This window comes from Capra hircus, chromosome 5 (genome assembly GCF_001704415.2).
Source record: "Capra hircus breed San Clemente chromosome 5, ASM170441v1, whole genome shotgun sequence".
Taxonomy (NCBI): domain Eukaryota; kingdom Metazoa; phylum Chordata; class Mammalia; order Artiodactyla; family Bovidae; genus Capra; species Capra hircus.
This window is the reverse complement of record NC_030812.1, coordinates 83940414-83957934: the sequence shown is the minus strand read 5'-3', so window position 1 is coordinate 83957934 and position 17521 is coordinate 83940414.

Below are 17521 nucleotides of genomic sequence, written 5' to 3'. Positions count from 1 at the left end.
AGCATTCCAGGTTCTTCTGTCTACGAGATTCTCCAGGCAAGAATATTAGACTGGGTTGCTATGCCCTCCTCCAGGGCATCTTCCCAATAGGGACTGAACCCACGTCTCTTATGCCTCCTGTACTGGCAGGTGGGTTCTATACCACTAGTACCACCTGGGAAGCCCCTTGTTTTATTTATCCAACAGATATTTATTGAGTAGATTTCACGCTAGGTGCTGTGAGACACAGTGGCAGGGATAGAAACATTAGCAAAAGTCCATAAACGAAGGACTAATAGAAATACAGTTGGAGGTATGAAAACGGACACTGAACCAAGCAGAAAGTGGCGAGCGTCTCAAGGGAAGAACAGGATAAATGCTATAAGAATCAGTGCACGGAAATGTTAATATCAGTCCTGCTTTGTGATTGAAGTGATTTTGTATGGCGCAATAACTGAATTTGCAAGTTTTAGCTGTACCAACTAACTTGGAAATCTCTGGTTGGGTATAACATCATTTAAGCAGAAAGAAGTTATCAAGAACCTAATCGTTCATAAGCAGCTATTATATTTCTAACATATTCTTAAAAAGAAATGGACTTAAAAGGAATAAAATGCATAAAAAATGGAGGCAGCTTAGTTCCGATCCTTGTGCCTGAGTTCTACTTAGTGTGTCTGGGCAGCTGAAATAAACTCAGTATTTTTTTCTTAAAAAAAAAAAATTAACCTGAGTTTTCTTTTCATATTAAAGAAAAAAAATTAGTGGAAAGTTGACATTTAGGTGAATTCTGAATAAAACTGTGAAACAAACTGAGTCAGTAGCACTCTAGTCTGCCATCTGGGATTCTGCACTATTCAGTCAGTTCTAGAAATTAGATTAATACAGAAGAATTAAAAGGCTCACCTACTAACAGTGAAAAATCTGCAGCCAATAATTATTCTCCTCAAGTCAGATAGATGACCTCAAATAAAATGCAATCTCAGAACGTTTTTTTTCAAAATGAGACTTTTATTCCAATTATCAATGGGCATCACCATCAATATTATTTGGAAATGCCAAAGTTTAAAGAGATTTTCTCAGACTATTATAAAAGCACAAGTCAAAATATCAATCTGCTCTTCCTCAAACCATTTCGAAGTTATGATTTTTGCTTCAATATTTTCACTTACTCCTAACAACTTTCTTTATCCCCCAAATGAATTCCTGTGAATCGTGTAAAGTTTGAATTCAGAAACATTGGTTCTGGCTTAAGATTTGCACACTCAGCACTGCTCTCAGGTTGAAGGGCTTTGGAATGGCTTCTCTGGACAGTAGATACTATGTCTAGATGCTTTTGGACCAATCAGACTCTAGATGGCTTAGCTGATGGTCTTCAAAACCAGACTGACCCCAGTGTCCATCCTCTCCCCCCATTCTTGTTGCCAGATCCTTGAAACAGAGGACATTAGAACACCTATGGTGGTTTCATAGACATAGATCCCTTTTAAAATAAATAACATGTACAGTCTTTGACAGAAAACAAAGGATACAGTTATTTCCTTAGAAAATGTAGAAGTTAACAGTTTGGTGTGTGGAATATTTTCATTCCTTTTGAAACTTCAGAAATTACAGTCAAACAACTTAGGATGTATGTGTTAATGAAAGATCTTTTGTCTAATTTATGTACATTGCTTTACTACAGATCTATGGGATTTAGGTTACATTTGTGTAATTCCATAAGGGGTTTTTGACTGCTTAAGCGCCACCTGTTCTTTATAAATGCTGTGACTGACATCAAGTTTTCCTCCATATGGTGATGACATTTTTGATTACTATTTGTCTTCTTACATTTTAATAGTGATTTGAGTTAAAATAATTTAAAGTCTGTTTCTCAATAGCTTCATATAACTGAACAGTTCTGTTTATGAGTTTTATCTTTATGTATTTTGAGTCCACATAAATGTATAAAAGAGCTTAAACTAGCTACAGAATATAGCTTTGTAGGACTAGATGAGTAATTTTTCAGTTGTGAGTTAAAATCAAGAGTAGAATCAATATGGGCATCTCTGTAATTGAAAACCAGTGGGTGATAATTCTGTACTGAAAACAAGATAATAAGAATAAAAACGAGCCATTGGTGGGAGAAAGCTAAGATTAAAGCTGTGATCTCAGTTAAATATGAACTATTATTAACATTGCAATAAAACTTCCACTTCTAATATATCCTATACTTTCCTCTTTTGGGGTATATTTATAAAGATATGTAAAAATAATTTAAATTAATAATGGTAGAATCAGTTTATTATTGCCTGATAATTAAATATTTTCAGCTTTGTTAAATTCAAATATTTTGGCAAGCAAAAATAGTGCAGGTTTTTTGGTATGTCAAGATCTATTTCTCTATTTGTCTGATGCACTATTTTACTCAGTATGCATTAATTTCAAAGATAACAAAAAAGGCAAAGGCAAGTCACGTGGCTTTGAGATGAACAGTGGAAGAAGTCAATTTCTCTCACCTTCATGCCGGACAGGGATTTAAAAAATAAAAAAGCTGTTAGAGCCTTACATGTGTGTATATTGAAAACAAAATAAAACAAAACAAAAAAAAAACCCAAAAGCCCAAGAAAAGGTATGATCATTTTCCTCTTTATGATGATGTCTCCCTCCTTTTCTAAAAGTTATAAAAGTTTTCAATTAACTTCTACCCATTTATCTGGTGCTGAAAGACACTCGAGGCTATTTTTCATCTCCCCTGACTTTTGAGGGAACCTATTAACTTTTGTTTCTTCTATTTCTTACATAGATTTTTCCAGATTCCAAATTCTCTCCTTGTTGAAGTGCATCTGACAACCTCACATCATCTGTAACCAAATAGCATCCAGATAACTCAAAGCCAGTATATAAAAGACAAAACTTTTGTTTTATTCTACTAAATATTAATGACTACAAAGTGAAATAGAAATTCTGAGACATAAAGTCTGACTGAACTTCATATATGTTAATATATTTTGTTTGGGGGGCATTCTTTGTTCTTATATGATGTTAACTTCACATATGTTAAAGACAGTGAAGACTAAGAATTTTGCCCTTCCTTATCTAATACTATTAGACTAACGCTAAATTAAGAATTAGTAGTTTATACAGATGAATCTTTAAATCTAATAAAATTGTTCTAACTAGATAATCTGTAAATTCTAATCTAGTTTAAAAAAAAAATCTGATTTTTTTTTTCAGAAGCAAAGCAGTTTTAACTTCTTGATATGTAATCTTCCAGAGTGGCCATCTGGCAAAAATTTTATTTCATCAATATTTGCCAATTAAAAAGAAAAGAGTATATGTACATACATACATATATATGGTTAAAATGTTACCCATGGTTAACTCTAAATGGTGAGTATTGTTTTAGTAACTATTATACTTAAGAAATAAATTTGTTAAAGTGTAAGCACTCTTACAATAAAATACTTAGACAAAACAAAACATTTGTCAAATGTTTGATTTTCCCCATGTAAAGTCTAGTCTGAGGTGGTCAAGGAGACAGATGAGGGTAATCAAACTACTATTATGAAAACAAAGTTCCTGCTACCAATTTAAATTTAGTCAGGGTCATGGTTCTGTCGTCTTTTGTGCAATCACAATATTTTATACATTAAAGACTAAAATTATTATTGTATTACAAACAAAAAAAGTCATGTTTCTACAACTCTTCAGTTCAGTTCAGTTCAGTTCAGTCGCTCAGTCGTGTCCTACCCTTTGCGACCCCATGAATCGCAGCACGCCAGGCCTTCCTGTCCATCACCATCTCCCAGAGTTCACTCAGACTCACGTCCATCGAGTCCATGATGCCATCCAGCCATCTCATCCTCGGTCGTCCCCTTCTCCTCCTGCCCCCAATCCCTCCCAGCATCAGAGTCTTTTCCAATGAGTCAACTCTTCGTGTGAGGTGGCAAAAGTATTGGAGTTTCAGCTTCAGCATCATCCCTTCCAAAGAAATCCCAGGGTTGATCTCCTTCAGAATGGACTGGTTGGATCTCCTTGCAGTCCAAGGGACTCTCAAGAGTCTTCTCCAACACCACAGTTCAAAAGCATCAATTCTTCGGCGCTCAGCCTTCTTCACAGTCCAACTCTCACATCCATACATGACCACAGGAAAAACCATAGCCTTGACTAGATGGACCTTAGTCGGCAAAGTACTGTCTCTGCTTTTGAACATACTATCTAGGTTGGTCATAACTTTTCTTCCAAGGAGTAAGCGTCTTTTAATTTCATGGCTGCAGTCACCATCTGCAGTGATTTTGGAGCACCCAAAAAATAAAGTCTGACACTGTTTCCGCTGTTTCCCCATCTATTTTCCATGAAGTGATGGGACCGGATGCCATGATCTTCATTTTCTAAATGTTGAGCTTTAAGCCAACTTTTTCGCTCTCCTCTTTCACTTTCATCAAGAGGCTTTTTAGCTCCTCTTCACTTTCTGCCATATGGGTGGTGTCATCTGCGTATCTGAGGTTCTTGATATTTCTCCTGGCAATCTTGATTCCAGCTTGTGTTTCTTCCAGCCCAGCATTTCTCATGATGTACTCTGCATAGAAGTTAAATAAGCAGGGTGACAATATACAGTCTTGACGTACTCCTTTTCCTATTTGGAACCAGTCTGTTGTTCCATGTCCAGTCAACTCTTACTTAATTAGAAATGGAAGAATATTTCCCTGAATGCCAAAAGAAAAACCAACTCAGAATCTCTTAATATCCAATGTGGAACTTAATGGTGAAAATGAAGATGCATTCCCACTAAAATTATGAGCGGATAAAAAGCAAAACTGTTATCACTGATGTCAAATAAACCTGTTTTCAAAGTCCTAGATAGTATGACATGGAACGGAAATAAGGATAATAACTATTGGAAAGATATTGGAAAGAAAAGGATAAAGTAATCATAATTTTCAAATTATAAAATTCCCTGCCTAGAAAAAGAGTGAGAATGAAACACAGCACCTTCCCAACTAGCAAAATAATTTAGAAGAAAGATTAGATATGAATGTGTGCAAAAGCAATAGCTATATTGTATATAAGCAATAATTAAGTAGAAAGTATATTTTTTATTTTAAAAAATCCCTTTAACAATAGCAACAAATTGAAAAATGCTTAAATATATATTTAAAGGAAATTATATGGAATTTAATGAAGAAAATTATGTTATCTCAATGCATTCTTACCTGAAGTTCTCTTTATTAAGAGGTATGATACAGACACCAGGTACCAAACAGACTTTTTGCTGACATAATGAGAAGAATTAAAAGAGAACTGAAAGGGAACAAACATTCACACTGGTTGATTCAATATCTTTTATTTCTGAGTGTAAAATAACTCTTCAGTATCCTCACAATAATGTGTTTCACATTCGGGGAAACACTGACTCACCAGACAATAAAACAAACTACAATGATTAAAAAGAAATAAAAGTATGTCAAAGATACATACATAAATCATTGGAAAAGGGTGTGGCACATAGGAAGCATCCAATAGATATTTATTGACTTAATTCATGAATTCACACAAATATATTGTCAAGAACACTTGCTGTTCCAATGTTTTTAGTATATACAAAACAAATTTGACGATCCAATAAATGATTCTGGGAAAATGGTTAACAGTTTAGGGATAATATCTCAATTTTTCCTTTGGAAAGATCATCCTGTAAACAATTCCAAATTTCTGCTGGGTTTCCAGGGTCACACACACAGTGTAACCTTAAAAATGGAACCACCATTGAGGAAAACAAATCTGAGAGATAGAGACTGATTCTTCTGTGCACTTAAATTCAACGATGTTTAAAATAATTCTCATGGTTTTCAAAATTATCTAAGTCAACAATTTGACCTTACTCCAGTACAAAAAGCTTTTTAGACAGGCTGAGCAAATAAGATTTAATAAAAGATAAACAGGAAAACAGCAAATATCCTTTAGATGAACACCCTGTGTTCGAGGTATCACTACTTGCCTGCATCAAAACCCAGTCCCTATTTTTTTCCTTTTCATCCTCCAGCAAATGCTTGTTTATCCTTCAACACTTCCTATTATTATGAATTCTTCCTTTACAAAAGCAGATTAAAGTTTTTTCCTTTCCGCTTCTATCACATTTTGTGTAAAACTCACTCCTAATTTTCCCCTGTTTTTATCAATGTCAGTTGTTAATGTTTCATCTCTGAGTGTTAAATTCATTATTTGTACTGCCAACATCTAGTATAACACCTGACACAAAGTGGGTGACTAATACGTGTTTGAAGGATGGAGTGAATGAATGAATGGATGAATCAATGAAGCACTAATGATATTTTAAAAATTACTGATCTATCTGCTAGGAATTTCTTTCTGCTGAGTGCTTGAATTTTCTTGAGGTCTAAAGTGACAAGTCGTGTTTTGTATATCTGGAAAAGCGAGATGATATTGTCATTGCTTTCATATGAGTGTCATGGCCCATTTTCAGGTAAACTTTGTTAGGACTCAAACAGTCTTTATTGTACACCAAGTTTATAAAGCCAATTAATTACAATTCTGAACAGTTCATAATAATAAGATGGTGTATGCACTTTCTGTGCTGCTGGTGCTCTTTAGCCACCAAGTCATGTCTGACTCCACAATCCCATGGATTTATAGCCTACCAGGCTTCTCTGTCCATGGGATTTTCCACACAAAAATACTGGAGTGGGTTGCCATTTCCTTCTCTAGGGGATCTTCCCCACCGAGGGATTGAACCTGAGTCTCCTGCTTGGCCAACAGATTCTTTATCACTGAGCCACCTGTGAAGTCCCATGCACTTCCTATACTGGTCCTTTTATGAAAGGAGGGATTTTTTTTATCATCCTTAAAAAAATAAATATTTATTTATTTATTGAAGGATAATTACTTTACAGAATTTTGTTGATTTTTGTCAAACCTCAACATGAATCAGCCATAGGTATACATATATCCCCTCCCTTTTGAACCTCCCTCCCATCCCCTTCCCCTTCCTTCTAGGTTGATACAGAGCCCCTGTTTGAGTTTCCTGAGACATATAGCAAATTCCTGTTGGCTGTCAATTTTACATATGGTAATGTAAGTTTCTATGTTACTCTCCCCACACATTTCACCCTTTCCTCCCCTCTCCCTATGTCTGTAATTCTGTTCTCTATGTCTGTTTTTTCACTGCTGTCCTGCAAATAAATTCTTAGGTACCTTCTTTCTAGATTCCATATACATGCATTAGTATACAATATTAATCTTTCTCTCTCTGACTTACTTCACGCTGTATAATAGGCTCTAGGTTCATCCACCTCATTAGAATAGACTCAACTGCATTCCTTTTTATGGCTGAGTAATATTCTATTGTGTATATGTATCCATTCTTCTGTCAGTGGACAGCTAGGTTGTTTCCATGTTCTAGCTATTGGAAATAGTGCTGCAATGAACACTGGGGTAAATGTATCTTTTTCAATTTTGGTTTCCTCAGGGTATATGCCTAGGAGTGGGATTGCTGGGTCATATGATGATTTTATTCCTAGTTTTTTAAGGAATCTCCATACCGTCTTCCGAAGTGGCTGTATCAATTTACATTCTCATCAACAGTGCAAGAGGGTTCCCTTTTTCTACACCTTCTCCAGCATTTATTCTTTGTAGACTTTTTGATGATGGCCATTCTGACTGGAGTGAGGTGATATTTCATTGTAGTTTTGATTTGCATTTCTCTAATAATGAGTGATATTGAGTATCTTTACATGTGTTTGTTAACCATCTGCTTGTCTTTTTTGGAGAAATGTCCATTTAGGTCTTTTTCCCACTTTTTGATTGGGTTGTTCATTTTTCTGATATTGAGTTGTATGAGCTGTTTGTATATTTTGGAAATTAATCCTTTGTCAGTTGTTTCATTTGCTATTATTTTCGCCCATTTTGAGGGTTGTCTTTTCACCCTGCTTATAGTTTCCTTTGCTGTGCAAAAGCTTTTAAGTTGAATCAGGTCCCACTTGTTTACTTTTGTTTTTATTTCCATTACTCTAGGAGGTGGGTCTTAGAGGTTCTTGATTTCATTTATGTCATCAAGTGTTCTGCCTATGTTTCCTCTAAGATTTTTGGTTTCTGGTCTTACATTTAGGTCTTTAATCCATTTTGAGTTTATCTTTGTGTATGGTGTTAGGAAGTGTTCTAATTTCATTCTTTTACGTGTAGCTGTCCAGTTTTCCCCACACCAATTATTGAAGAGGCTGTCTTTGCACCATTGTATGTTCTTGCATTCTTTGTCAAAAATAAGGTACCCATAGGTGCATGGGTTTATTTCTGGGCTTTCTATCTTGTTCCATTGGTCTATATTTCTGTTTTTGTGCAAGTACCATACTGTCTTGATGACTGTAGCTTTGTAGTAGAATCTGAAGTCAGGAAGGTTGATTCCTCCAGCTCCATTCTTCTTTCTCAGGACTGCTTTGGCTATTTGGGGTCTTTTGTGTTTCTATATGAATTGTGAAATTTTTTGTTCTAGTTCTGTGAAAAATGCCATTGGTAATTTGGACTTATCATATATAAAAGGGGCTTATAATTCATATATAAAAAGGGCTTCCCTGGTAGCTCAGATAGTAAAGAGTCCACCTGCAGTGCAGGAGACCCAGGTTTAGTCCCTGGGTAGGGAGGATTCCCTGTAGAAGGGAATGGCAACCTACTCCAGTATTCTTGCCTGAAGAATCCCATGGACAGAGGAGTCTGGTGGGCTACAGTCCATAGGGTTGCAAAGAGTCGGACACGAGGCACTTTCACTTTCTTCTCTCTTTCTTTCAAATAGAAAGAGTACTGGAATGTTACAGATGGTGAAATAGAATTGGATATGGATGGGAAACAAATCTTCAAATCTGCTTGACAAAATAAAAGTGTTTACAGGGTTTGTTTCCAAAGTAATACACATTTTCCCATCTACAATGTTGAGGATCAATTCATTTTTCTTTTTGAGGAGATGCATATGAAAACAAAGTCCGATGTATTTGCCTCTGACTGTGGAAGGCAGATCCTATTGTCTACTTTGCTCTTCTCAGTGAAATCTTGATGTGAATGAGTAGGGAGTTTTGTTCACACCTCAACCTTCCTAATAGTAACAAGTCTTTCCGCCAACACAACTGTTTCCTTTCTTTTTAACAATGGCATATGGTTCAGATGTTTACAGCAAATCTATACAAAATGCTTTTTTGTTTTTATAGAAGGATAGATGGTTAGGAAGTCTAAATCTGCATCTTACTTCCTACATGCAAAAACAAGCGTCCTTGGGGCAGCACAAGCTATGGACATCTTTGCAATGAAAGCCCTGCAAAGGCAAATGGAAATTTATTTCAATGAGTTTACTGTAAGCACAGTGTGCTTTTTTTTTTAATTGGTAGGTTTTAAATGCCTAATTATCTTCATATAAATGGCACCCTATCATCCTGGTAGTGTTGTACTCCTGCCTTGTGCTGTTTATTATTTTGCATTACAATTATCATGCAAAGCAGAGAAGGTGACTTTAAGCAGCTCATTTAAAGTGGTTTTTTTTTTTCCTTAAGTGTAAAATCTTTGGGAGGCTATTTACATAGATGTTTATCATTGGGTGTTAAAAATCAGTCCAATTATAAGTACACAAAAGTTTTTATTAGGGGTTTAATTTTGAAATGTAAATGGCCATTGTAAAGTGCTTGGTGAAAATTTCATTTGTGCTTATATTTTTGTCTGTGGATTAACAAGCCACCTTGTATTAAAATTAACTACAGAGATACACAAAACATTCAAAGATCACAGAACCTGTAGGACAAAATTGCCTAAAGGTGTGTGGTGCGATCCTGTCTTTGGAGCTGGACGTTAGAGAAGCTGTGAGAAAGTGCTCCTCCAGCCACCCAAGCCACTAGCAATGGCTGTACCAATGATAGGATCCCACTTTATGCTGCATTCTGTTGCCATGGCTATGATGGCCCTAATATTGTGTGCTCACAGCAAGGTTGCAATTAGTATTTGGATTTAGAAGAGAAACATAATGATCTCATATTGAAGAAACACTTGGTTAATACTATTTTGGATCTAGGCATTCTTTCAAGTTGTTAACGAGCAGCTCTGTTGGTCAGAAAAAAAAAATCACTCAGCCATTTTGTACCTGCATCCTCAGTTTCTTTCCAACCAAGTTCACTGAGATAGAGAGGCTGAGGATGTTTCTGGTCTGTCTACATGTGCTCTCTGCCAGGTTGCAAAAACACACTCCTTGAATACTTTTCAATTGATAGCAGGCTTTTATATGTTTTCCTACATGGTGAGTGGTGATGAAGCTGCACTACTTTAATAATCAAATGAACTGTATACTGAAATGAATCGAAGTGAAGTGAAGTCGTTCAGTCATGTCCAACTCTTTGCGACCCCCTGGACTATAGCCTACAGGCTTCTCCATCCATGGGATTCTCCAGGCAAGAATACTGGAGTGGGTTACCATTTCCTTCTCCGGGGATCTTCCCGACCCTGGGATCGAACCCGGGTCTCCCGCATTGGAGGCAGACGCTTTAACCTCTGAGCCAGCAGGGAAGCCCAAACTGTATACTAGGTACCCCTAAAAATGCATCCAAGGGATGAATTGTAAGAGGTTTAGAGTTTGATCCATGCACAGTCAACTTCGTGACATACAGGTGTTTTGGGTGAATTTAAGGTTTTTACATCGTCATGAAAGAATTTGGAGACAAACCAATAGGTAAGAAGTGGATTCATTTAAGGAGAAACATACTCCATAGAGTGTGGGCCATCTCGGAAGAAGAGGGAGAGCCTCAAAATATGACATGGTTAATTTTTTAACAGTTGAGTAATTAGATAGGCTAATGAGTGGGAAGATTATTTCAATTGTTTTGAGGAAGGGGTGGAGATTTCCAGGAAATTGGGCCATTGCCCCCCAAAATTGAGCTTTTATGGCCAGAACTATTATGGCACTGGTGGGTGTGTTATTTAGCATGTCAAGTCTTATTGCAATAAACATATAATGAGGCTCAAGGTCTACAGGAAGTGGAATCTTCTGCCATCTTGAACCCAGTTGGTTCTAACCAGTCTTTGTCACATCTGTTGGTTCTGTCGTTCTTTCAAACATTGTGCCCTTCCCCCTTCCCTCCTGTTTCATAACTGTGGATCACCAGCCAATGAAAAGGGCTTATCATTTTTTGAAGCAGAGATTAGTTTCTCCATGGTGTTCAGTGACCATCTATTGTGGGTCTTTTCACTTGGTCACTTATTCCTAAAGAGTTCAGTTTCACATTATTCACTTGGAAGTGGTAAGAGGTGAAGGGACAGGCTTAGACATGATTATACGTGAGGAAAGGAGTTGAGAAGGGAAGAGTAGTTGCCCTACCTTCTTAGATGATAAACTTTAGGTAGTCAGAGCCAGAACTCCAGGGTTCCAGTCATGGGGCACAGAGAGAAAGACATGAGCTAAAGCTAAGGGCTCAAGTTGGGGAGAAAGACACTGGACAATAGAAGTTTTTGACAGCAGCTCAAACAGTAGAGGAGGCAGAATTGTGGAGATCAGCTTTGCTTTGCTACAAAAAAAAAGAAGTTTTTAAAGACAGATTTACCTAAGATATGCATTTGTTGCTATTGTTTAGTTCAAGTTGTGTCCAGCTCTCCACAGTCCCATGAACTGCAGAATGCCAAGCTTCCCTGTCTTCACTAACTCCCTGAGTTTGCTCAAACTCATGTGCATTGAGTCAGTAATGCCATCCAAACATCTTATCCTCTGTTGCCCACTTCTTCTTCTGCCCTCAGAGTTTCCCAGCATCAGGGTCTTTTCCAATGAGTCAACTCTTCACATCAGATGGCTAAAGTATTGGAGCTTCAGCTTCAGCATCAGTCTTTCCAATGAGTAATCAGGGTTGATATCCTTTAGGATTGACTGGTTTGATCTCCTGGCAGTCCAAGGGACTCTGAAGAGTCCTCTCAAGCACCACAGTGGAAACATAAATTCCTCAGGGCTCTGCCTTCTTTATGGTCCAATATATGGAGTGGCAATTGCAAATATATAAAAGGCAAAATACCTCATTTTGCATGCTAGAAACAGAAACATCTCTAAGACTTTCAGCTTCGTAGTCTTCTAAATGCTTAAATCAGATCCTCTCATCTATCTGATTGTTTTCATGGAATCATATTATTGAAACTCAGAGCCATTTATAGGATTTCTCTTGCAAATATCTTTGGTTAACCACAGAACAGTCATGATTTTCCTGCCGTTGGTATTGTTTGCATTCTGTTGATGAGCTCATGAGAGAGATGAGGAGCTATCTTACAGGGAAATAATCAGGAGATATGCTGGGGGCCAGGCAGCTTGGAAGGGACAGTATCAATAAGGCATTATGTAAAACCAGCAAGCTGAAAGTATTGAAAGAGATTAAAGTGATGAGATGAAAGCAAGAGCCTGGAAGTAGAGTGAAGGAGGAAACTAACAGAAACCAAATGGATCAAATTTCGAAGAAGTGGAGTTGTAAACAAAAGCTAGAATTAGTGTTGTGGCATAAGAAAGGAAAAGGAAAATAACGATATTGATAATAATAATTGCTACTATTTATTGAGCTATTTTATACCGACCAGATACAAATTTCCATATACCATCTCATTTAACAACCCTCCTCCCAGTTGTGAGCAAGATATGATCATTCTCATATTGCAAAGAAAGCTATGGTATTTCCATGATCAGCTCTCTTCAGTTCTTAACAGCATTCATTTCAAAGACTCTCCATGCTTTCTCCCCAAACTTCTTTTTTTTTCTCCCCAAGCTTCTACTGCAACCTCACCACTCAATAACAGATTATCTCACCTCCACTCCAAAAGGACAATAGCCACAGGATAACTCCCTTAACTGTAGACTACCAAACCCATAAATTTAACAATTTCCAGAGCCATCCTTTCTGCTTCCCTCCAGTTACAATGGAAGAGAGAAACCCTGATGTCTAATGTTAATCCCTGCACCCATTCCCTCTTGGCCCTTTAAGAAAATCCTTCCGTCTGCTCCCTCTAGATCTTCACTTTCAGGGATCATTTCTATAGTTTGTTACCTCTCTCTTTAAATTTAACAGTAAACCGAAGAAAATTTCCTTGAGCCTATATCTCCTTTTCCTCTCTTTCTTTTCTTTCAAAGCTTAGTTTCTTCAAAGAACTATGTATATTTATCTTCTTCACTTCTTTACTTCTCTTTTATTCACCAACCTACCATAATCTGATTTTTCCTACCATGGTCCATTGACATTATGAGCTCCAACAAAAATCTCCTAAGTTGAGAAACCTAACAGAAATGTTTGGGTCCATAACCTATATAATCTTTTAATACCAGTCTCTGAAACAATCTCTTTCCTATGGTCTGAGACCACACTCCTCTGGTGTATCTTTTCTCTGATACTTCTTGGTTTCCTTCACAGGTCCTTTTCTGACAGGTCCTTAAGCATGGGATGTTATCCTTGCTTCTGTCCTTAATCATGCTCTCACCATATGTTCTACATGCTAGCAACTGCTCATAGGGTTTCAATGCCTGCGTCTATGCCGACTCTCAAATTAGTTCCTTCATACTGTGTTTTTCTTGATCTTCAAGTCAAAGTCACCACTCTGTCTCATCTGACTGTCTAAAACAACTTTCTTACTTCTGTCTCTACTCCCAGTCTTGATCCCACCATCTTGATGCAGTCAAAGCAGTCATTTTAAAATGCACATATTACCTTGCTACACATCCCCTAATTTTTAATGGTTTTCTATTGCCCTTGGATAAAGTTAAACATCTGGACATGTCTTACAAATCCTTCATGCTCATGCTTCCATGAAACATTCCCATCTTACTTCTTTCCACTTTCTCCCTCTTGTTGAATATGGTGGCTTGCACATGTTGATATTCCAGAAAAAAAATCTTGAATGCATTAATCAATATTGTATAAAGTATCAATGTTGTTTAAAGAGAAAGTATCTCACTTCAAAGTTCATGCTTTGGTATTTTAAATGTGAGCGAGGACTTTTACATTTTGGGGAAATTTTTTTTTTAAAGTATCTAACCTGAACTCAATTGGGAGGGGGTGGTTTTTTAAGTAAGTCTTCTGGTTGAGATTAAGTCTGTTTCTTTGAGTTCACGTCCTGACACTAGAAAATATTGGTATATAAATTTCAACTCCTTGGACAATGATCTCTGAGGGAGTTGGACAATGAACTAGGAGACAAGGAAAAACCTATAGAGCATAGGGCCCATGATTCATTTCAGAGCAGAGCAGAGATATTATTAGATGACATGGTGATAAAAGCAAGAGCATTTGCTTTTCCCACTAGCTCACTGGACCTACACTTGCAACCAGAGCAATGCTATAGGCAAATATTCGAAAGATCTGTTCTTTAAAGCACTTCAGATTGGCTCAGTGGACTCAGCTGGGTCTTGTGACTGACTGAGCATGGTGAGCAAATATGACTTCTAAAGGCTAAGTCTTTGCTTAGAACCATGACCAGGAAATGGAGCATCACGGAACCACTATTAACTTCATAGAGCTTGAAGCTCTCTGAAGCAACCTCAAACACTCTCTAGGAACCACAACCAGGCACTCCAGAAATCCAGACTGGGAGTAGCACATCATCTTACCAAGCAGTATTCTTTTTTAACTCCTGTGGCAGCTCTCCATTTCTCTTGGGAAAATAAGGAGAAAATCTTTACTGTTCACTTAGCATCTGGTGAAAAGGATAAAGACTGTAGGTGTTTTATTATTGTCCTCATTGATGAAAGAGAATAACATGAACCTGAGGAATTACAAGTTGATTGAAAGTTTAAGATAGTGAAAGTCACTCAGTCGTGTCTGACTCTTTGTGACCCCAGGGATTATATCAGTTCAGTTCAGTTCAGTCACTCAGTTGTGTCCGACTTTTGGGGACCCCATGAATTGCAGCACGCCAGAGCTCCCAAATTGCCAAAGCCTTTGACTGTGTGAATCACAATAAACTGTGGAAAATTCTGAAAGAGATGGGAATACCAGACCACCTAACCTGCCTCTTGAGAAATCTGTATGCAGGTCAGGAAGCAACAGTTAGAACTGGACATGGAACAACAGACTGGTTCCAAATAGGAAAAGGAGTACGTCACGACTGTATATTGTCACCCTGCTTATTTAACTTCTATGTAGAGTACATCATGAGAAACGCTGGGCTGGAAGAAACACAAGCTGGAATCAAGATTGCCAGGAGAAATATCAAGAACCTCAGATATGCAGATGACACCACCCTTTTGGCAGAAAGTAAAGAGGAGCTAAAAAGCCTCTTGATGAAAGTGAAAGAGGACAGCGAAAAAGTTGGCTTAAAGCTCAACATTCAGAAAACGAAGATCATGGCATCTGGTCCCATCACTTCATGGGAAATAGATGGGGAAACAGTGAAAACAGTGTCAGACTTCATTTTCTTGTGCTCCAAAATCACTGCAGATGGTGACTGCAGCCATGAAATTAAAAGACGCTTACTTTTTGGAAGAAAATTTATGACCAACCTAGATAGCATATTCAAAAGCAGAGACAGTACTTTGCCAACTAAGGTCCATGTAGTCAAGGCTATGGTTTTTCCTGTGGTCATGTATGGATGTGAGAGTTGGACTGTGAAGAAGGCTGAGCACCAAAGAATTGATGCTTTTGAACTGTGGTGTTGGAGAAGACTCTTGAGCGTCCCTTGGACTGCAAGGAGATCCAACCAGTCCATTCTGAAGGAGATCAACCCTGGGATTTCTTTGGAAGGAATGATGCTAAAGCTGAAACTCCAGTACTTTGGCCACCTCATGAGAAGAGTTGACTCATTGGAAAAGACTCTGATGCTGGGAGGGATTGGGGGCAGGAGAAGAAGGGGACGTCCGAGGATGAGATGGCTGGATGGCATCACTGACTCGATGGACGTGAGTCTGAGTGAACTCTGGGAGATGGTGATGAACAGGGAGGCCTGGCGTGCTGCGATTCATGGGGTCGCAAAGGGTTGGACACGACTGAGTGACTGAACTGAACTGAACTGAACTGAGGGCTCCCTGTCCATCACCAACTCCTAGAGGTCACTCAAACTCACGTCCATCGAGTTGGCGATGCCATCCAGCCATCTCATCCTCTGTCGTCCCCTACTCCTCCTGCCCCCAATCCCTCCCAGCATCAGAGTCTTTTCCAATTAGTCAACTCTTTGCATGAGGTGGCCAAAGTATTGGAGTTTCAGCTTTAGCATAGTCATGATTATTCTCCAGGACAGAACACTGGATGGGTAACTGTTCCCTTCTCCAAAGAATCTTCCCAACCCAGGGATCCAACCCAGGTCTCCCACATTGCAGGCTGATTCTTTACCAGCTGAGCCACCAACAAAACCCAAGAATACTGGAGTGGGTAGCCTAACCCTTCTCCAGGGGATCCTCCCAACCAGGGAATTGAACCGGGGTCTCCTGCATCGCAGGTGAATTCTTTACCAGCTGACTTACCAGGGAAGCCCAAGATAATAAAAGGTTTACATTTATTTTTATTTCTGGCTGTGCTGGGTTTTCATTGCAGCACATGGGCTTAGTTGCCCTGTGGCATGAGGGAACTTAATTCCCTGAGTAGGGACTGAAACCTTATCTTCTGCATTGGAGGGTGGATTCTCAACCACTGGACCACCAAAGAAATCCTATAAAAGTTTTACATTAACTCAGATCTCAGAATAATTTGGCAGATATAAACTAAGAAAAAGACTTCACTGGTTTATATAACAGCTATCATCATGGCTTAGACACAATAGGTGCAATGAAATTACATTCCAGCTGGATTGCACTTATAGAAAACAACATGAAAATCCCAACAGCTTCAATCAACAAAGAAGTTATTTCTCATGTATGCTATATGTCCCATGAAAACTGGCAGGAGGCTCAAGGTTGCAACCAATTGAAAAGTGATTAAACACTCTGGTATAGAAGTAACACATGTCGATTCTGCTCATCACTCATTAGCCAGAAGTAGCCACTGGTCCCCTCATTATCCAAAAACAAATGTGGCCCAGAAGTGTATGTGCTTTGAAGACAGAGTATCCAAAAGAAATGGGAGACATGGGAGACAAGCATGAATGAGGGCTATGATAAACATGTTGAACGACAGATGAGTTTTACATTGTAAACATTTATATTATGGCCTGTGGCACATGTACGCTTGAGGCTCCCAAATAGTATTTTTCAATCTTGAGAAATGTTATTCTCAAGAATATATGGAATCCCAGTTTGAGAAACTAGAAGTTAAACATTATCATATCGGGTGATCACTCAAAGCAGCTTGAAGTGTAAGTGCAAATATGGGCACTGGAATTACATGGTAGATTTCCAAAATAAACAAACTTTAATATTTAAAATTATTTTCATTAGAATAAAAACACAAAATGTAAGATTCTTATACAAACTAGAATACTTCTATGTAAATTCCCAAGAACCTCATTTGTTTAGAGTCCAGTTGGAGAAATAGCTCTCTAGTTAAAGAAAAAAAATCTGACATTTATTGAATGCTTGCCATATGCCATGGTTTCCTAAATGCTCTGCATGAAATAATTCTTTTAATCTGCATGA